The 22,269-nt window shown below is 38.8% G+C and overlaps 1 protein-coding gene and 1 long non-coding RNA gene across 4 annotated transcripts in view; one reads left to right on the forward strand and one right to left on the reverse strand.

Moving 5' to 3' along the window:
• The window catches only part of LOC131812051 (uncharacterized), a 78,166-nt gene extending 63,945 nt beyond the window's left edge, over window positions 1-14,221 (reverse strand). For both annotated transcript variants that reach the window (XR_009346254.1, XR_009346253.1), the window contains exon 1: window positions 13,861-14,221. This is a non-coding gene — a long non-coding RNA (uncharacterized LOC131812051). The remainder of the gene's footprint in view (window positions 1-13,860) is intronic.
• Window positions 1-22,269, forward strand: part of NR6A1 (nuclear receptor subfamily 6 group A member 1) — a 226,702-nt gene that overhangs the window by 91,597 nt on the left and 112,836 nt on the right. The window lies entirely within an intron of this gene.

Here is a 22,269-nt window from a genome sequence, read left to right on the forward strand (position 1 = left end):
CGTAGGTTCTCAGTGATTCTTTGAATGAATAAATTGTATTGTTACTGAATGATTGATTTAAAAAAAGCGTGTGACTGAAGGAGTAACAAAAGCCTAATGCCAAATCTACTAAGAAGCCAAGTGATTTCTAATCATAAGTTTTGTGCAATGCAGTCTTGTTCCTGTGTAGGCCTTATTCACCAGCAAACTTGGACATCTGTCTGACCCTTACAAAGAAAAAACAAAAACAAAAACTCCCTAAAGGGAAGAGAACTAACAATAATTGAATACTACTTTGTGTTGGGCACTAGGGACTTTGTCATTTACGGCTTTCATTTGGCTGTATGGGGAACTTATTATTTTCCCTTTTAATAGCTAAGGCAACTGACACCGAGAGAATTTTAGTTAGAAATTTCTTAATTTGATTAAACCCTTGTTATCTTACTGTCTGTGCTTTTTTCCTCCACATTTTGCTGTCTGCCCAAAAATAAAGGTCTTATCTGGTATATCCTAGTCATGTTATCAAAAGGTAGCCACAAATTTTAAAAACTGTTTTAGTTTGTTTTTTTGAGAGTTTGAGAGAGAATGAGCACAAGGAGGGGGGAGGGGGAAGTGGGCTCCCCACTGAGCAGGGAACTGGCCTCTGGGCTGGATCCCAGGACCCCAGGATCATGACCTGAACCTAAAGGCGGACGCTTAACCCACTGAGCCACCCAGGCGTCCCTAGAAACTTGTAAAGCAGAATGAATGCTTTAATATTAATGATAATTTTGCTTTACCATTTATAAAGGGCTTTTTTGCATTCATATATGATAATCTAAAGATGGATTCTTTTAAGATATTATAAATTCTTACAAACAGCATTAAAATATTGGCATAGAGCATTGGTGCAGTGGAGACTGTAGTGTCTTAGCAAATACTGTATTTCTCCAAATTAGACTAAATTGTTCATACTTTAGTAAATTTTTTAAAGAAATCATATAGTTTTTCTACTCTTTCTAGTTAAATAATTTTTCTAATTAAATAATTAAGCCTAATAAATAATGATATTTAGCTATTTTTAGAAGTTCCATGCATAATTTAGACTGGATATACTTGCTAACATCCCAGAAATCTGTTTTCATTGTATATGAAATTGCGTTGTACTGCCCCATGTTCTTGTCATTTTGGAAGCTAGTTCTTTTCAAAGTCAGGAGCAGAAAAAATTTTATCTAGTCTTTGACAGGAAAAAATTAAAAGATAAGAAAGTCCCACCAAACCATAGAAAATCAAACTGCAGTAGTGGAATGAGCAGGTTCCTAAGTGCCATTCATCTGTGTTCAAATCTGGACTCTGTTGTTTCCTAGCACTTTTAACAGTGGACAGATAATTTCTTTCCAAGTTCAGTATCTTCATCAATAAAATAGAGGCTAATAACAGGGGCACCTGGTGGCTCAGTGGGTTGGGGCCTCTGCCTTAGGCTTGGGTGGTGATCTCACGGTCCTGGGATTGAGCCCCACTTTGGGCTTTCTGCTCAGCAGGGAGCCTACTTCCCCCTCTCTCTGCCTGCCTCTCTGCCTACTTGTGATCTCTGTCTGTCAAATAAATAAAATTTATTTAAAAATAAGTAAAAAATAGAAGCTAATAACAGTATCGGGGTTTTTTTTGGTGGTTTCTATTGTGAAATGACATGTTTATAAAAGTATTGCATAGGGACACCTGGGTGGCTCAGTGGGTTAAGCCTCTGCCTTCAGCTCAGGTCATGATCCCAGAGTCCTGGGATCAAGCCCCACATCGGACTCTCTGCTCAGCAGGGAGCCTGCTTCCTCCTCTCTCTGCCTGCCTCTGCCTGCTTGTGATTTCTGTCTGTCAAATAAATAAATAAAATCTTAAAAAAAAAAAAAAAGGTATTGCATAAGGTTTGATAAATGGTAGCCCCTTGATAAATGTTACTTGCTGTTATTTGGGAGAGGGTGTATTTCTGCAGCATTTTAGGTATATGCAAGTATCAAAGTCTTTTAGCAGACACAGAGCTTTCTCAGAAGTCTGACTTTTCACATTGAGCTGATCAGCTTTTATTTCTGGAGAATGAAGTTACTGTGACAATTTCACTCCTGTGTGGTACAAACATCTGCAGGAAACTGGGGACATTATTTTCTGTTAAGGAGAAATCTCTCTTGTAATACTCAAATTCAGGATTTACAGGAGAAATTACAAAGAAATGAAAAATGATAATAGTTTTATTAGTTATTTTATGCAAAGTAGAAGGCATTTTTCTTCCTGTCAATATTTGAATTCCTCTTGACCATAGGTACTTGGGTAAACATTACTGTGTGCTGGTGTGAAGCCATGTGAGTAGAATCTATTCAGTTGGATTATATGACTTCAGGTGTGTTTTTTTTTTTCCCTCTCCAGGAATTTTGATTTTTAAGTTGATCACTTAGTATAGTGTCCTGAAAGGGTTTCCTTTTCCTTTTCCACCTAAGAAAGGTGGTATTTCAACAATTAGGCAGGGCAAATATTACATAATGTTAGAGGGCCACATTGTGAAGGATTCTAAAGGCAAGCTTTTTTTTCTTAACAACTTTGGATTTCTTACACGTACCGTATCTGAAACAAAGTTGTCCTTCCATAGAGATTTTCTGAATAAATTATATTCTTGGTTATCTTCTTGGTAAGAATTTACAGAATTTTCTATTACATTTGGGAAATCAAAAATACATATCCGTATTTATATCTTTGCTCCTAAAATTTGAAAATAATTTCAGTGTGATAATAATGGTTTTGTGCATCTTAATTTATCAGCACATTTGTCCATTTCATTTTTATCCCAAAGGTGGAACTGATTCTTGATTCATGGTATTGTTTTCAAGTAATGAAACACATCCATGAGATTATTTTTGTTTTATTTTGAATAGATTGTTTTTGTTTCTGGGGCTTTTGGAACTGATGTTAAACTTCTCTGTGTCCTGTTGCAAGGTTTTCAGGATTTCTGTCAACCGCTCAGCATGTTTATGGATGTCTGTTTTATTTTACTATGGAGAGTCTTCTACTTTCTTCCGCTATTTGAATTTTCCTTTAAATTTTCCTTTAAAACTCTCTTCTCCTGGGGCATGTGGGTAGTTCAGTCTGTTAAGTGTCTAACTTTAGCTCGGGCCATGATCTCAGGATCTTGAGATCAAGCCCTGTGTTGGGCTCCCCGGAGATTCTCTCTTCTCCAGTCTCTCTCCCTGTGCCCCTCCCTGCCACTTCTGCATGCGTGCTCTCACTCTCAAAATAAATAACCAACAAAATAAATCTTAAAACCCCAAATCTTTTCTCATTATTGAACAAACAAAAACTTTATTTTATTTGGGTGACAGCTAATTATAGCACATTTTCAGTGTTTGTAAGCTTAGGGTGAGACAAGTGCTATCAGTCCCTGTTGGTAGGAGTATAGATTGGTCAGACCATAAAAAAAAAGGTCAGGAATGATTTTTGTATAAATATGTTTGCTATAGTATTATTTATACCATAGAGAATACCAGGGTCCTGGTATTGAGCCCCGCATCCAGCTCCCTGCTCAGTGGGGAGCCAGCCTCTCCCTCTCCCCTGCCCTGGTTATGCTTTCTCTTGTTCTCTCTCTCTCAAATAAATAAATAAACTCTTTAAAAAAACAAAGTAAAATAAAGTTTATTGGATGCATATGTTTCTTCATTTTTTTTTTTTTTAAGGTTTTATCTGAGAGAGAGAATGAGTGAGAGAGAGAGCACAAGCACATGAGTAGGGGCAGAGGAAGGAGAAGCAGACTCCCCTACTGAGCAGGGAGCCCGGTGTGGGGCTCCATTCCAGGACCCTGGTTATTTGACCTGAGCTGAAGGCAGACACTTAACCGACTGAGCCACCCAGGTGCCCCCATTTTAATGACTTTTTAAAAATACTTACATGTGAACGAATTAGAATATAATACTATAGAAAATTGATTCCATTGTCAATTAACTATATCAAGATATGTCGGTGGAATTGTAGATGACAAGCTTTCTTTATCTTTTTCTTTATTATGTAGATTTTCTATATAGGTCATGTATTACATGTATAATGACAGAAAAACTGCCAGTATTTTTTTTTAAATCACTAATATATTAACTATAAAATAAGACTAGAGAGAATTTACTAAATGTTGACAGTGGTTTTCTTTAGATAGATTGTGAATAACAGTTTTTGGATTGTGAATAACTTTTTTTTGTTCCCCAGTCTATCTCCAGTAAGGTAAGTTGAAAAATAAGTTATTTTATAAGATATAACTGCAGTCAGCTAGGAATTTGCCTGAAGAGAATTTTCTTTATGAGACCTTTTGTAATCATTTTTAAAGGAAAAACAGGCTTTCTTTGCATTTTTTGATAGCTATGGTAGATTTGATATTCTGAATCTTTTAAATATGTTTCTTCTGTACAATTTCTGATTGAATTGGGTGAAGTAGTTATTACTACTAGTGATAAAGTGTCCTACCCTTTGAAATTGGTGTGAGGGTGACCCTCCATTTTACTACTGATATGCCAGCTTCAGAGTATTTTTCTTTTATGTTCTTGCTATGCTGTATTTACTGTATGGAGCTAGGAGCTCTTTAATAAGCAGAAGTAGCATTTCATCTATAAATGGCTTATTTTGTCCAGCTGTTAACACCTGGAACACATATTTTAGATACGCGTAAGCCTTTGAAACTTGTTATTTTAAAAAACTAGAGTTATTATCATAGATGAATATGAAAGCAGGATGGATAATAGTAATAGGTGTTTATAAAACTATAGCTACTACTTGTCAAGCATCTGTGGTGTTCTGGGCACTGTATCAGACACTGACAAACATTATATAATTTTCACAACAGCTGTGTGAAGTTATATTTCTTTACCTTTTTTCCCTGTAGAGGAGGCACCTGTGGTTCAGAGAGACAAATTTGTCTAGTGCCACACAGCCAGGGAGTGCTCAAGCTGAGACTGGATTCAAGTCTTTGTGACTGCAGTGCCCAAATGTGGGACCTTTGTCTTGTTTCCTATTGTATATCTAGTTCCTAGAACAGGAGCTGTATATGCTAAGCACTCAACATATACCCTTTGAATGAATGAGCTGTATGCCTAGAAGCTTCTCTTAAGTGGCCAAGCAAAAGAAATTGTTCTGTTCCAGTAACACAGAATTATATAGAGAAGTAAGGCTGACACAATATAATGCTATTAGCCAAATGGAGGTACTTACACCAAAATCTAGGTGATAATAACAAATGATCAGATTGGGATCTTCTTTTTTGATGTAATTGTGTAATTTCTTCTGAGTACATATGCTAGATCTCTTTTCCACTTAACTTTGATAACCAGTGAACAAAGAAAAAGCAAAAGATGAATGATACTGAATCTTTACCAGTGAAAAAAATCTAGGTAGAAACTCAGGTTCTGTAAATGTCAAGAAACTACAATGGGAATTTCTTGATTGGGACATTAGGAACCTCGGGTTTTGTGGAAATAACAATGTGCCGTTGTGGTACATGAATATACTTTATTTCACTGGTAACAGCAATTTTTTTTAATAGTTCTATGACAGCAAAGACTAAATTCCAATTGGAAGAAAGTTTAATATTTAGACATCTTATAAGCATAAGTGGTTCTAGTTTTTAAGATGAATCGTTACAGAAGCCTTGTTGTGACTCTAGCATTTCTTTCTCTTTGCACTTATTGTGCATGTCTCAAATATTCTTGGTTGCTAAGAATTAGCTGACTCATGGTTTGAGTACTCTGAGTACACTAGCTGTGTAATCATGATGGTGATAGCATGTGCCATTAAAGGAATGCTGAGTGCTGTATACATAATATTAGGAAAGGGTGACGGCAGAATGTATCACATTTAATGCTCCAGTGTATCGTGATTCCAGGAATGTCATTCCATGCCTAGACCGCTTTATAGTCTCCCCTGCAGAAATTATCTTGTTCTTATTCATCAAAAGGAGACTGAGTTTTTGCATGAGATAGTGGTTTACCACAGATCTGAGTATTGGTCATTTGAGACCAGCCTATGTGTTTGAAGGTATTTCATTTCCTTAGTGGTTTAAAAGCCATTAAGATCTTGTAGTTTAGTGTATCTCTTTGCTTGAATCAAACACAGCTGAGAGTACATTCTTCCGTATTTTTATGGACTGTGTTAGTTCAGCTTCAGCAGATGGCCAGGCACTTCCCCAAATCACTAGGTTCATTCTGAGTTTCTCAGATCTCTACCATTTTTTAAATGATGGAGCTCTGGCCATGAGCTTTGTCAGCCTCATGAGGGCAGCTGATATATCTATTTTGTTCATCATTCAACCTAGGTCTGTGTATTATACATATTGGGAACTTCAAATTTATTGAATGAATGACAAAAAAAGAAGGCTCTACTTGATCAGCATTTAGTAAGAAATCAGAAACACCTGCCTGCTGAGGAGCCTTTCCTTTGGTTATCTTTTGTGATTTCTTTATGTATGCTAATAGCATCTGTGAAAATCCTTGCAGTCTAATCTATTTTATCTTTCTTTATTTAACTGTCTTTCTTGTCTGTCTGTCTAATCTACCTGATTAAGCAGTCCACTCAAACCTTTGATGGTAACTAGGCTTTGCAGAGACTGAATTTGAATACACTCGGCCAATCCAAATTTCTCACCTCTAAGTGCTGTCTACCCTTTAGCCTCTAGTATGAATGGGTTTTTTGGGACCACTACTGGTAACAAGGACTCAGAAATGACTAGTTATCGCTAGGTAGCAGCCAAGCTGAAACTTGATGTCCTCTGTCTAATCCAGCCTGTTTCTTGGAGACAAATCTACCTTTTCGATGTCTGACTACACCACACTATCTCCCTTATAGTTCTTCACCTTCTTCTTCTTCTTTTTTTAAATCTACTACTTTCTGTACTCTGAAAGGTTTTGTGGCATGTCAACATTTTCAGTTATCTGGCATTAAGAAACCCCTACTATTTCTAGTTCTACTGGATTATTTTCAACTTCAAAATAAATCTATAGATGTGATAGGAAAACATTTTACCCAGGAATTCCTTCTATGGCTTTGTTTTTAAAAGTAATGAATTTTCGGGGCACCTGGGTGGCTCAGTCGTTAAGTGTCTGTCTTCAGCTCAGGTCATGGTTCCAGCTGCCTGCTCAGTGGGAAGAAGCCTGCTCCTCCCTCTCCCACTCCCCCTGCTTGTGTTCCCTCTCTTGCTGTCTCTCTCTCTCTCTCTGTGAAATAAATAAAACAAAAAATAAATAAAATAAAAGTAATAAATTTTCTTTCCCTTACCTGCAGGAGGCTGTTTTCTTGATTGGGGACATATTTTATTAAACATTATTTATTTATTTATTTGACAGAGAGAGAGAGAGACAGCGAGGGAGGAAACACAAGCAGGGGGAGTGGGAGAGGGAGAAGCAGGCTCCCTACCAAGCAGGGAGCCCAACATGGGGCTTAATCCCAGGACCTAAGATGAAGGCAGACGCTTGACTACTGAGTCACCCAGGAAGTCTGTGGGGGCAGTACTTTAGGACTTCAATATTTTTGTTTTAATCACCAAGAATAATCAGTGGAAATCTTATTCCAAAAAGAAATATTATTTCTTAATTTAAGGAAATTATTCTTATATATGTAATAACATTATAAGTATTAAATTACATTTTATAATAAAATCTGAGGTTCTACCTCACTTTTCAGGTAATTATCCTCTATTCAGTCCAGTTATTTAATATTTATGTTTCTATTTTAAAAGATTTATTTATTTATTTATTTATTTATTTATAAATATTTTTATTTGACACACAGAGAGAGACATCACAAGTAGGCAGAGAGGCAGGCAGAGAGAGGGGAGGAAGCAGGCTCCCCGCTGAGCAGAGAGCCCAATGCAGGACTCAGTCCCAGAACCCTGAGATCATGACCTGAGCTGAAGGCAGAGCGGTCTAACCCACAGAGCCACACAGACGCCCCAGATTTATTTATTTTTAAAGATTTTATTTATTTATTTTTCAAAGAGAGCACAAGCAAGGGGGAGCAGCAGGCAAAGGGAGAAGAGGGAGAAGCAGACTCCCTGCTGAGCAAGGAGCCAGTGCGGACTTGATCCCAGGACTCTGGGATCATGACCTGAGCCCAGGGCAGATGCTTAACCCACTGAGTCACCCAGGTGTCCCGATTTATTTATTTATTTTAGAGAATAGAGAAGAGTCAGGGAGTGACAGAGATAGAGGGAGAGAGAGTCTTAAGCAGACTGTGGACGGAGCTCAGGGCCAATGCAGGCCTCAGTCTCATGACCCTGAGATCAGGAACTGAGCCGAAACCAAGGGTTGGACGCTTAACCGACTGCACACACAGGTGCCCCTAATATTTATGTTTCTAAGACCTAAAACTCTTTGTGCAGTGTTGACAGCCTTCATCTTCAGGTTTGTTTTAATTAAAATTTAAACAGAGAATGGCCTGTGCTGTAAATAGCCTTAAATAGTAAATAATTAGCAGAGCCAGGATTCCAGCCCATGTTCACTTGACATTAAGACCCATTGTTCTTACACCTAGCAGACGTAGAATGGGTTGAAAATGATATCAAAATTTAAGAACTTTGGGTGCCTGGGTGGCTCAGTCATTAAGCGACTGCCTTTGGCTCAGGTCATGGGATGGGTCCTGGGATTGAGCCCTGCATTGGGTACCCTGCTCAGCGGGAAGCCTGCTTCTCCTTCTCCCACTCCCCCTGCTTGTGTTCCCTCTCTCTCTTGCTATCTCTCTCTGTCAAATCAATAAATAAAAATCTTTAAAAAAAAGTAAGAACCTCATATCCATGTTTATCATGTCCAGTTTATTTAATGGTAGATTTGGAAATTAAGACGTGGTCATGAAGAAATCACTTGGAAGTTTTTTGTTTTTTTTTTTAAACCACTAAAGCCTTGGGGAGGTACCACTCATTGCAACTGGTCTTGACCAATACCAAGTTCACAATAATTAAAGGCAATAAAGCAATGGATGTTTTACCAGTTCATTATTACTATTATTATAATCTGAGTTACTTAAATTTTCCTTGAAAAAAGCCTCAGTCCAATACTTGAATGAGAGATTTTTATCTGCAGTTTTTCTCTGTGGTTCAGTCATCTCAGCAAAGGAGAATTGCATTTCTAAAATAACCTTTTCTGGGGCACCTGGGTGGCCCGGTCAGTTAAGCATCTGCCTTTGGCTCAGGTCATGATCCCAGGGTCATGGGATTGAGTCCCGCATCAGGCTCTTTATTTGGCAGAGAGCCTACTTCTCCCTCTTCCTTTCCCTCTGTTTGCCACTCCTACTGCTTGTGGTCTTTCTCTCTCTGACAAATAAAATCTTAAAAAATATATATAATAATCTTTTCCATTTTCTTGAACAGGTATCAGGTTCCCCATTCGGAAGCCATTTTTTTAAAATATTCACCCAACACTGTATGCCTCCCTTGGTAGAGTTTACTTTTTAGCTATAGAACACTGTCCTTCTATATAAAACTTAAGCCCACATCCATAAATACTAAGAGTCTGAACACACAGGGACCTTGCAGGTTATTTGAGCTAAGTATGACTTGAGATTATTCTAGTAAAAAAGCCAGGCTTCATAGAGCACAGGTCACATATTGGCTGGGGAAAGCTGTCTAGCATACAAATTTTATTCCATTTTTTTCCCAGTTCGTTTACTGAATGGCCATGTTAGTATTTTAGGATACCTGTTTATGACAGCTTGCTTTGTGTGTCAAATAATATTTGTCTTCTACAAGGAGTCACATTATAAAGATCTAGGGGGAAAATATATTAATAAATAATAACTACCCTTTTAAAAATTCCCACTACATGCCTGGCACCTTACTCTGGATGCTTTAATAAATATTTTATTGTGATTCCTTCCATTCCTTGTGCAGGTTGGCTCTTTCTTCATTTTGTAGATAAGGATACTAAATCTCAGGGAGGTGGATTAATTTGCCTGATACTCAGTAGATGGTAGGGTGGGTATTAGTAATCAAACCCAGGTCTGACTGATTTCTAGCCCCTTGTTCTTTGCTGTTCTATATTATCCATGACAGTTATGTGAAGGAGACCATAGAATTATTGGCTTCATATGTTTAGAAGGAACATTCTTTTTTCTTAATTTTATTTTTTATTTTTAAATAGGTTCCATGATGTCCTGTGAGGGCCTTGAACTCACTAACCTGAGATCAAGACCTGAGTTGATAAAAAACGGGTTGAATCCTTAACCCTGACTGAGCCACTCAGGTGCTCCTGGGAAGAACTTTTTGATACTAAGTACCATTCTGGAACATTTTACTTACTCTGGCCACTCTTACCTGCCTGCCACTACTGCCTTAATATTTTCTTCATAACCTTTTTATTATGGAGCAAGGAAAAAAGAAACCTTTAGTATCAAAATGCTTTTTGACGCGTGTCTCAAGTATCATGGTGCTAGCTGCCTTGTCATACTTGTCATTATATTTTTTACTTAGAGATTAATTTTTTTCATGTGCAGCTGGATGTGTAGTTGAAGATAGGTGTTCTGGATTGAGCATAGTCTAATCTGTCTAGTAGTACTTTTGTTTTTGTTTTTGTTTTTTTTTTAAGATATGATTTATTTGAGAGAGAGAGAGAGAGCATGAGTGGAGGGGAGGGGCAGAGGCAGAAGCAGACTCCCTACTAAGCAGGGAGCCTGATGTAGGACTCAGTCCCAGGATCTGGGATCACGGCCTGAGCCGACGCAGATGCTCAACTGACTGAATCACCCAGGCACCCCCTGTAGTACTTTCTGATAGAAATATCTTATATCTATGCTGTCCAGTATGATAGCTGCTAATTACATGGGGCCATTGAGTTTGAAATGCGGCTAGCATGACTGAAGAAATGAATATTTTATTTAATTTTGATTAATTTAAATTCAAATAAAAATAGCCCATATAGCTGGTGGCTACTGTATTGGACAGCAGCACAGCTTGAGGTTATAACTAATGCTTGTGTTTGGTGGGTAATGATAGAATTTGAAGAGATCCAGTAATTGGTAGTTTAAAAGTTGCTGATTTGTTTTCCAGCAGCATTAAATTTAGCAGGCCATGGGACCAGAGTAGAGCAGTTCGTGTTTCCAAAGCACTTTTTGATCATTCATGATCTCATTTGATGAATATTTTAGGTATGATATCATTTAGGTTTAATGTCTGCTAATGGATCACAGAAGAAAGGCTGAAGAACAAAACCATTTATAACTTCCTTGTGTAGGGTCTCCTCCTGTTGAAATGGACACCATTCTGGCCTGTTGGTACTCAGGTTGCAACATGAGGACCTGGATGGGAGCCTGTGCTCATTGACTGAGATTGGAGAATTACATCTCCCCTTCACTTAGAATATCCATTAATTTTATTTTTTAGGTGTAAAGAGAGGGAAGTAGAGGCAGTTTCTAAATTTAGTCATAGAACTACAATAATTTGATAACCAACAAAAGAAAATGTAGTTTTCCTTTCTAATATGCCAAAATAAATCCTTAGGGCTTTGTTTTTAGCTCTTTGTTTTGGAAAATACAACTCAACTCAGAAATGTACTATATAAGATTCGTTTTTAAATTGATACATATCATCTGAAGAAACTTCTGGTTGAATTAAATAATAGATTTTATATGATACTTTGAAGAAAAATTTGTTTCCCTATAGTCTTAGTACATTTGGTTTTTATTTTGGTTGGTCTTATGAAATAATTTGTAAAAGATACTGATTTTATTATGTGTTACTAAGCATATTTTTTCCTCTGGCATTTTATTTGTAAAATATTCTTTCTATCAAAGCTTACAACTAATCAACTCTGGATGCTTTTGATTTTTCTGACTGTGCCAGGGCATTGACTGAAGTTCCCTATAGGGAGAAAAGAGAGCACATGGGACTCGTGACTTTATGTACTCCAACAATAGAGCTTTTATGACATTGGAGGTGATTTAAAAAGCTAGAAGTAGTTCTTAAACATGGCATCTCTGTGTTGCCTTTTTTTTTTTTTTTTTTTGTATTCTTAGAGCTGCCAGGAGTGCATCGGGCCTGTAATTTCCTGTTCTCTGAATCCCCCATCTTTCTGCAGCTCCAAGCTTTGTGTCCCACAGCCTGTGACTCTGTGCTAACAAATCGCTATTGTCCAGTGGGGCGAATGGTGGCTGGAACTAAAGAATTGCTGTCTGGTTTCTATTCAAATCCAGGTAGTGAGATATATGAATGGACTTTTCGAATCGTCATGTGAATAATGTCTGCTCGGCATGAAGGCTCAGAGCCACACTAGGAAAGATTAACTCCTAGGCTGACCACTAACATCCTTTATGGTAGGAGGTAGAAACATTCCCAAGTATCATTCTATTCATACTTAATTTTCCATTTTATCCTCCCAAAGTAGAGTTAACCATTCAGTTATTTGGCTACTTTTCTACTGAGTTTTAGTGTTTCTGTTGATAATGTGGAAGTTTGGGATAATGCTAAGTTGTTTTTCACCTGGAAACACTGTATTATTTTCTGTCAAAAGTTTTCTACCTCGCATTTATTATGGCATAAAGTTCTCTTTATAGCATACATACAAAAATGAGAAAGAGCGAGCTGCTTTTTCCAAGAAACCAACCCTTAAAAATGCTTTTTAACCAATGAAGGGAAAGATCCTTTTTTTGTGTGTGCATTCTACTTACTTGCATTTCCCCCCAAACTCCAAATTAATACAAAGAAAATAGAAACAACTTCAAAGGCAGTATGTTAACCAAACAAACAAGCCTTATTCAAATTAAGAACCAACTTAAGCATTTGTAAGTATAGCAGAATCAGAATTTTTTTAAATCAGATTTGGAAACCAGACCCAAGTCACAATTCTCATTTATCCTTGGGAAATTATTATTTTATCTTTGCCTTGTATACCTGAAAAAATGTCCATAGGCCAGAAGGGCCATGCTTTTTTACACTCCTTCCATATTGCAGGTACTGTGGAAAGGAGAGCCTTTTATGTTTCTTTTTGTCTTAAACTCAGACAGCTTTGTAAGCAGTAGTGTGTAGATTACAAGAGTTAGACAAAAGCAGGCGCGACTGAGAAGAGTTGCGGGGGGGAAGCTTGGGGCACTTCCTGTCACTCAACACATTCCAGATCACTAAAAAATTTCCACACCCTCTGCATTCCCTCTTGCCCACCCCAGATCCCGGTATTTTCTGATTCCATATGTTGTGGTATTTATCACACTCCTCGCTATCACTGGGCTCTGGCAAGACTGCTTCCGAGGAGATGCATTCCTTTAGACTGCACAAAGCATAGCTGGGAAAATGGCTGGCAGTTTCAGAATCTAGTCACGATCGCACGCATGAGCACCTCACACATCCATGCCCCTTCCCCCCGCCCCTCCCGCCCCTGCAGCTGGCTGACCTGTCTCACCCACTGCTGGCCTATCGAACGGCCAGGACTGTCTGGTTTTGGCTCATGCCTTTGTCCATGTCTGGCTTAGTTCCTCTCTGTCTACGCTTGCCACTACCCCCACCGCCCCAGGCAGCACAAGTGTTTGGCCACACAAAACTACAGATAGAAAAGGTGGTAAGAACTTCAAACTTTTTTCTCCAACAGTTTATTCTTTTGTGAATCTCTCCCTTTTTTAACCACTCTGCTTTAAGAAAACAAATACAAAATTAATTATCTAAAGGCAAAGAATGCAAAACAACCTTTGTGTTCCTTATAATAACTGACTTCATAACTCTCTCCAGCTGCGTTATGGGGTGTGTATAAAAAGCTTCTGTTCTGAGAACAAAGGAGCACGTGCAGAAATGAGACTAAAAAAATCCACTGACAGTATTTCACTACACAAATTACTTATAAGATTTTAGTTAAGCTTCTCAACAGATTCAATGTTAAAATGGTTTTTAGTTTAAAAAAAAAAATTGAAAGTGCTTACCCAGTAAAAGAACCGAAGTAGTCCTGAACTGTTACGTAAGACTTTTTACAGTTGGATCTTTGTCAAAAGGGGGTGGGGGTGATGGGAGAAAGCAGCAACAACAATCAAAAAAGTTCGAGCTGCTGTGGCTAGAGGACAACTTCTGTGTTTCCAGATAGGATTCTTGCTGTAGAAATGGAACTTCCAGCCAGCAGAGCATCCTGTCCCGGTAGAGAAATGAGTTTGTCAGTTAAAAAAAAAATTAGATACTGGAACCCAGGCTAGACGAGGTATTGAACCGCGCCAGATTTCCTTGCAGCCCTGTCTGCTCAGCTCGCATTGAACTATATATGACCCAGATGATGGACAGAAGCACATTCAGTCATGTGCACTCTGGAAGAAAGCGGATTTGCTGGTCCCTGGCAGTGTAGGGGTTTGTCTTCTGATTGGGCTGTGCCCTGATCAGTGAAATGTGAAGCCCTCACCATTCAGAGGCCGTAATTCAGGACTGGCAGTTTGAGTGTCTGGCTGCCTCTAGTCACTGAGAGAGACTTTGAAGGTGTTGCTTTTGTTTGGTGGCATTACCCACCCAGAGGTTGCTTACACCTATGTACTAGGGTCAGGAGAAATGCTAGTCTTTCTAAAATGCAAGAAGGCAGCCGACTTTGCCTGAACCCTGTCCTCATATTGTTGATGAACTTGGCCCAAACTTAAACCGATTATTTGGAGTGAGGATTGTTGTGATCCTAACCAAGGCTTATGTCCACACCACACCCTGGCCTTTATTTTAGGGTTCGGTAGGGTAAAAATAAAGGTACATTTGACTTACTAGATGATATAAATTGCTCTTCATGAAAATTAGATGGATAGATAGCAGAGAAGTTAAGTTTTGGCTTCTGGAGTCTTTTAACATACTAGGAAAAAGCTTTATCTCTTATTATCCCCTTTGTGAAGCTGTCACTCTTATTCCAGTCCTTAGTCATATAGGAGACTGTTGGGGGAAGCTTCCCAAGTGTAGACCCTAGTAAGCTATGACATAGCCTTTAATCATGCCAGACAACCAGAGTCTACCCTCTCCAGTCTGTCTGAAAAAGGGTTCTTGGGATTTATTTCCCATCTTTCTGGACCACTAGAAAACCAGTTCATTGTATAGTACTGTCAATTGTGACATTTTTGTTTAGTATATAAAAATTGCTTTGTTTAATGCAAATTAACATGATTTTTAAAATTTCAGGTTATAAAGGTGTGTTATGCGGCCTTGACACTGATATGTGAAATCCACTCCACATGGGCCACTCATTTTTTTTTTCTGGGGACTTATCTCTTTAGGGATTAATTTATATAATCCTTAACTGGCTTTTCGACAGATAATACTTTGATTTATTTTTTATTTCTTAAGATTTTTTTTTAATTTTTATTTATTTGACAAGAGAGAGAGAGCACACACGCACAGGCAGGCAGAGTGGCAGGCAGAGGCAGAGGAAGCAGCAGGCTTCCTGCAGAGCAAGGACCCGATATGGGACTCGATCCCAGGACATTGGGATCATGACCCGAGCCAAAGGCAGCCGCTTAACTGACTGAGCCACCCAGGCATCCCTATTTTTCATTTCTTACACTTGTATAAATAAACCTGTAGTCACTGTATAACAACTGTCTATTTTGCTATAAATTCTGGGTTTGGATATTTGTGCACTTGTGGTTTCTTAGGTGTTGACTACATTTACAGGGTCCTATGTTGGAGGTCGACCCTATATTCTTCTCATGTCTTAATCTGGGAAAAGCTGGCTTAATAGGCTACCAGATATAAGAATCACCAAAGTTGGGGCACCTGGGTGGCTCAGTGGGTTAAGCCACTGCCTTTGGCTAAGGTCATGATCTCAGGGTCCTGGGGTCGAGTCCCGCATCGGGCTCTCTGCTCAGCAGGGAGTCTGCTTCCTCCTCTCTCTGCCTGCCTCTGGCTGCTTGTGATTTAATAAACAAACAAACAAATAAATAAATAAAATCTTTAAAATGCAAACTATTAAAAAAAAAAAAAAAGAATCACCAAAGTCAGAGAACAAGGGATGCATGTTCTCACTCTTTCTATAAGTCATAGGACAATCATTCTTTTTTAAATTGTGGTAAAATATACATAACACTTACATTTTAACCATTTTTAACTTTACAGTTCTGTAGCTGTACAGTTCTTGTAACTGTACAGTTTTTTAACTTTATAGTTAAGGTCATTCACATTGTTGTGCAATCATCACCACCATCCGTCACCAGAACTTTCTCATCTTTTTCTCCAATTGTAGCTCTGTATATAACACTAACCTCCTATTCTTCCATCCCCCTAGCTCCTGGCAACCACATTTCTACTTTCTGTCTCTATGAATTTGACTACTCAAAATATCTCATATAAACAGAGTTATACAGTGCTTGTCTTTTTATGACTGCCTTACTTCACTTTGCGTAATGTCCACTGTGCTCATCCATGTTGTAGCATGCGTCAGAATTTCATTCCTTTTAAGGGCTGAATAATATTCCATTCTATATATACCACATTTTATTTATCCTTTCATCTGTCAGTGAACACTAGTTGCTTCTACTTTCTGGCTGTTAAGGCAGTCATTCTCGACCATTCCTCTTACAGTGTTACGAGGGCTTCTTTTCAGAGTTGCTCTGACCCATCTTAGAAGCTATTCTGTTTTATAAATTGGGAGGGTTTTGATATACTTATCAATTCTAGAGACCAATCAGGCCCTAAGAAATCAAGTTTGCTAGAGAAGGACAGATTCGTTTCAGCCTGCCTGGATGAGATAATACAGACTATACTCCTAGTAATTCTTTTATACTTTTTGTTTATGGGTTTATCTTTCGTATTACACTCTCAGCTCTTCATGGGCAGGGACTGTAGCTACTTCCTCTTGAATTGTGTCTGTGTCCCTGTGTAGACTCAGGACCTGTTAACAAAGTAGACATTAATATTAGTTGGGGGAAAAAAGGAATGAATAATAATAATAACTTTTACTGGGTTTTATTATGTACCAGACACTGTGACAGATATTTTATATACATAAGCTTATCCAATTTTCAAAATAACCCTACAGCATAAGTACCGTTACCTTCATTTAACAGATCAGGGAAATTGCTTAAGACCTCACAGCATGTAGAAGATAAAATGGGAACTTGAACCCTTATCTCTTTCAGCTCCAGATCCATTATGCTAGAGGCAAATTTAATAGTCTTTTTTTTTTTTTAAGATTTTATTTATTTATTTGACAGAGAGAAAGATCACAGGTAGGCAGAGAGGCAGGCAGAGAGAGAGGGGGAGGAAGGCTCCCTGCTGAGCAGAGAGCCCGATGCAGGGCTTGATCCCAGGACCCTGAGATCATGACCTGAGCCGAAAGCAGAGGCTCAACCCACTGAGCCACCCAGGCGCCCCAATTTAATAGTCTTCATAGGTGATGGTCAGTGGGTTTTAGCCTAAGCATTGATTCCAAGTCAAGTATTCTTTCACTGGGCACCAGGAGCTATAGCCCTATGATAGATATTGTTCATGAGTAGATACTCAGAGGAAAGCTTGGCACGTTAGTAACTTGGACCTTTTATAGATTTTTAGCTGAGCAACTGCTTGTAGAACTCGGTTCACAGATATTCCTCGTATGAAGATTCTTTCTCATATTATTTTGAAAGTGCAGGTAAATGAAATATACTGGAATGAATGCATCAGTGTTCTTTATTTTTCATTTGGCAGATACACACCCATAAACATGTATATAGGTATACCATATGCTTATGGTGCATATATATGTGTATATATATATAAGTGAGTGAGTGAAATCTAGGTTAAGAAGAGATCAAGAACAAAAAGAGGGATGCCTGGATGGCTCAGTCGTCAGGCCTCTGCCTTTGGCTCAGGTCATGATCTCACGGTCATGGGATTGAGCCCCACATCAGGATCCCTGCTCCTCCTACTTGTGTTCCCTTTCTCGCTGTGTCTCTATTAAATAAATAAATAAAATCTTGAAAAAAAAATATGGTGAATTTCCCTTATAGGAACCATCTGATGTTCAAAAAAAAGAAAGAAACAAAAGATTTTTTTTTTTTTAAGATTTTATTTATTTATTAAGAGGGAGAGAAAGCCAGAGATAGGGCACAAGCAGAAGGAGTTCAGCAGAGGGAGAAGCAGACTCCCACTAAGCAGGAGCCCTGAAGCGGTTGGCTCTATCCCAGGACCCTGGGATCATGGCCTGACTGAAGGCAGGCACTTAGCCAACTGAGTCACCCAGGCGCCCCCAGAAAAGATTCTTACGGAATTTATATTCTAGTGAGAAACAGAAAATTAGTTAGCAAAATAAAAGGAAGTAAAACAGAAAAGCATGCTATGAAGAAAATAAAGAATCTGAAATTGACCAGTAAAAAGGAACTTTCTCAGTATTTTTAAATAAGGTTGTATTCTGATATTCTGATTCTAATAAGGTTAATTGCTAGTATTTGGCCCACATTATTTTTTCAAATTCTCAAATACTCTGAAAAATACAGAAGATAACATTATCCTCGTCCATTTTGTCTTCCCACGGATCACATGGAGGGTAAAGATGGCAATGTAGATTAAACAAAAAGAGACAAGAACTGCCATGGGCTAGACCCTATGGTAGCTGCTTTGCAAAACTGTTACATTGAATTTTTACAATATTCTTATTAAATTGGTATTGCCATTTCCTCTTTTTTTTTTTTTTTAAGATTTTATTTGTTTATTTATTTGAGAGAGGGAGAGCGAGTGCACACAAGCCAGGGCAAGGGCAGAGAGATAAGAGAACTCCTGCTTAGCAAGGAACCTGATTTGGGGCTTGATCCCAGGACCAAGGATTGTGACCTGAGCTGAAGGCATATGCTTAACCCACTGAGCCACCCAGGCACCCCCCATTTTCTCTTTTATATAAATGAGGAGACTGAAGTATGGAGAAGTTAAGTAAGTTTTTCAGGATTCAAAAGACAGAACCAGTAGCACAGATTTTTTATGGGTTGTTTTGTTTGTGTGGCTCCAAAGCGTGCACTCTCTATCTCTCTCTCTTTTTTTTTTTTAAGATTATTTTTATTTATTTGACAGAGAGCAGGGGGAGCAGCAGGCAGAGGAGGAAAGAGAAGCAGACCCTCCACTGAGCAGGGAGCCTGATGTGGGACTCAATCCCAGGGTCCTGGGATCATGACGTCTGCTGAAGGCAGACACTTACCGGTCTGAGCCACCCAAGCATCCAAAGGCCTCTCTTTTTATTACCTGTTTACTGTCTTCACTGAAGCACTTCCATTTACTCTCAAGAGCATTATGGGGTTCAGTGAGTGTTGGTGGTGATTATATCCCTTAGGACAGACCTTTTCAGAGTTGGGTTATGTTGACTTTATCACTTAAAATTCATGCCATCAAGGGGCATCTTTGGCTCAGTCAGTTAAACGCCCAACTTTTGATTTCAGCTTAGGTCATAATTTCATGGACATGAGATCCAACATGAGATCAAGCCCGGCCTTGGGCTCCCTGCTGGGCGTGGAGCCTGCTTAAGATTCCCTCTCTCACTCTCCCTTGGCTGCTCCCCCCTCTAAAAAAATTCAGGCCATCAGAATCTTCTGATGGTACTAATTATAATAACATGGATGGACACAGGCCCATTGAGACCACTTTGGTCCGATTATCTATTTGTAGTAGCTTCTACCAGGCCTCTCTAAGCAGCTCTGTTAACTTTTTACATAAAGATCTTGTCCAGGATATATGTGACACCAAAATTAACACACTTTCTAAAAGTTTACATGTTCACCATTCCCATTAAAATCACAAGTGCTCCCTCTCTCTCTCTCTGCCTGCCTTTCGGTCTACTTGTGATCTCTCTCTGTCAAGTAAATAAATAAAATCTTTAAAAAAAAAAGGGCGCCTGGGTGGCTCAGTGGGTTAAGCCACTGCCTTCGGGTCATGATCTCAGGGTCCTGGGATCGAGGCCCGCATCGGGCTCTCTGCTCAGCGGGGAGCCTGCTTCCCTCTCTCTCTCTCTGCCTGCCTTTCGGTCTACTTGTGATCTCTCTCTGTCAAGTAAATAAATAAAATCTTTAAAAAAAATAAAAATAAAAAAAATAAAAATAAAATAAAATCACAAGTGCCCATTGAGTAAGATGGCAGAGATTAATTAGGCAATTCTTAGGGAGCCTCTTTTAACTTAAACTTTCTGAATATATAGTTTTTTCTTTATAAAAATTGTAACCTCTCATTTTTCTCTACGTTCTAAAGGCAATACCTATTAACACTTGAAAACTTAGGAAAATGGTATTTTTATTTCATACATATTTTAATTAATACATTTTATTTTTTTAAAGGCAGCTTTAGGTTCATTTCAAAATTGACTGTAAAGTATGGAGAGTTCTCATATACCCCCTGTCCCCAACATGCAGAACCTCCCCCACTGTCCATGTCAGGCACCACACTGGTGCAGTTGTTATAACTGATGAACCTATACTGACATATCATTATCACCCAAAATCCATAGTTTACTTTAGGGTTCACTCTTAGATGTTGTGCATTGTGTGGATTGTGACAAATGTATAATGATGTGTGTTACCTTTGCAGTGTTGTACAAAATTGTTTCACTGCCTTAAAAATGCTGTGTTCTCCTGTTCATTTCCTTAGTCCCTCCTAACAACTGGCAAGTACTCGTATTTTTACTGACTTCATAGTGTTGCCTTCTCCAGCTGTCATACAGTTGAAATCCTATAGTAAGTATGTGACCTTTTTTGGATGGCTTCTTTAACTTACTGATAGGCATTTTAAGTTTTTCCCTTGTCTTTTTAAGACTTGATAGCTTATTTATTTTTAGCAATGAGTAATATTCCATTGTCTGTCTAGACCAGCTTATCCATTCACCTACTAAAAGACATCTTGATTGATTCCAAGTTTTGGCAATTAAGAATAAAGCTGCTGTAAACATCTATGTGCAAGTTTTTGTGTCAGTGTGAATTTTCCGTTCATTTGGGTTAGTACCAAGGAGTATAATTGCTGAATTTACAGTATAAATATGTTTAGTTTTTTTTTTTTTTTGAAATTGCCAAAATGTTCAAAAGTGTCTATACCAGGGGTACCTGGGTGACTCAGTCAGTTAAGTGTCTGCCTTTGGCTCAGGTCATGATCCCAAAGTCCTGGAATCCAGCCCCGCTTATCAGGGAGTCTGCTTCTCCCTGCCCTTCTACTCCCACCCCCGCCTCCATGCCCACTCTTGTTCTCTCTTTCTCTCTCAAATAGTCTTTTTTACAAAATGAACATATAATGTATTACTTGTTTCAGGGGTACAGGTCTGTGAATCATCAGTCTTATACAATTCATAGCACTCACCATAGCACATATCCTCCCCAGTGTCTGTCACCCTGCCACCCTAGCCTTCCCACTGCCCTCCCCTCCAGCATCGCTCAGTTTGTTTCCCGAGATTAAGAGTCTCTTATGGTTTGTCTCCCTCCCTGGTCCCATCTTGTTTCGTTTTTCACTCTCTTCCCTCCACGAACCCCTGTCCTGCCTCTCAGATTCCTCTTATCAGGGACATCATATGATAATTGCCTTTCTCTGATTGACTTATTTCACTTATCATAATACCCCTAGCATCCACATTATTGAAAATGGCAAGTTTTTTTGATGGCTGCATAGTATTCCATATCTCTCTCTCTCTCTCTCTCTCTCTTTTTCTGTGTGTGTGTGTGTGTGGTGTGTTTAGCTTTTATGGACATTGCTGCTATAAACAAGTGACTATACCAGTTTGCATTCTGACCAATAAGGAGTGGGGGAGTATTTATTGTTCCATATCCTCATCAGCATTTGGTATTGCCAGTGTTTTGGATAAGAGGTATATAGTGATATTTCATTGTTGTTTTAATTCCCAATTCTGTAATGACATACAGTGTTAAGCTTCTTTTCTTTTGCTTACCTTGCCATCTGTGTATCTTCTGTGGTGAGGTATCTGTTCAAGTCTTTTGCCTGTTTTTTTTTTTAAGATTTTATTTATTTATTTGACAGAGATCACAAGTAGGCAGAGAAGCAGGCACAGAGAGAGGAGCAAGCAGGCTCTCTGCTGAGGAGAGAGCCCGATGCGGGGCTTGATCCCAGGACCCTGGGACCATGACCCAAGCTGAAGGCAGAGGCTTTAACCCACTGAGCCACCCAGGTGCCCCTCTTTTGCCTATTTTTAAATTAGGTTGTTCATTTTTTTATTGCTGTTTTTTTTTTTAAAGAGATTTTATTTATTTATTTGACGGACAGAGATCACAAGCAGGCAGAGAGGCAGGCAGAGAGAGAGGGGGAAGCAGGCTCCCTGCCGAGCAGAGAGCCCGATGCGGGGCTTGATCCTAGAACCCTGGGATCATGACCGGAGCCAAAGGCAGAGGCTTTAACCCACTGAGCCACCCAGGCGCCCCTTATTGCTG

Source organism: Mustela lutreola, chromosome 12, assembly GCF_030435805.1.
Source record: "Mustela lutreola isolate mMusLut2 chromosome 12, mMusLut2.pri, whole genome shotgun sequence".
Lineage (NCBI taxonomy): Eukaryota > Metazoa > Chordata > Mammalia > Carnivora > Mustelidae > Mustela > Mustela lutreola.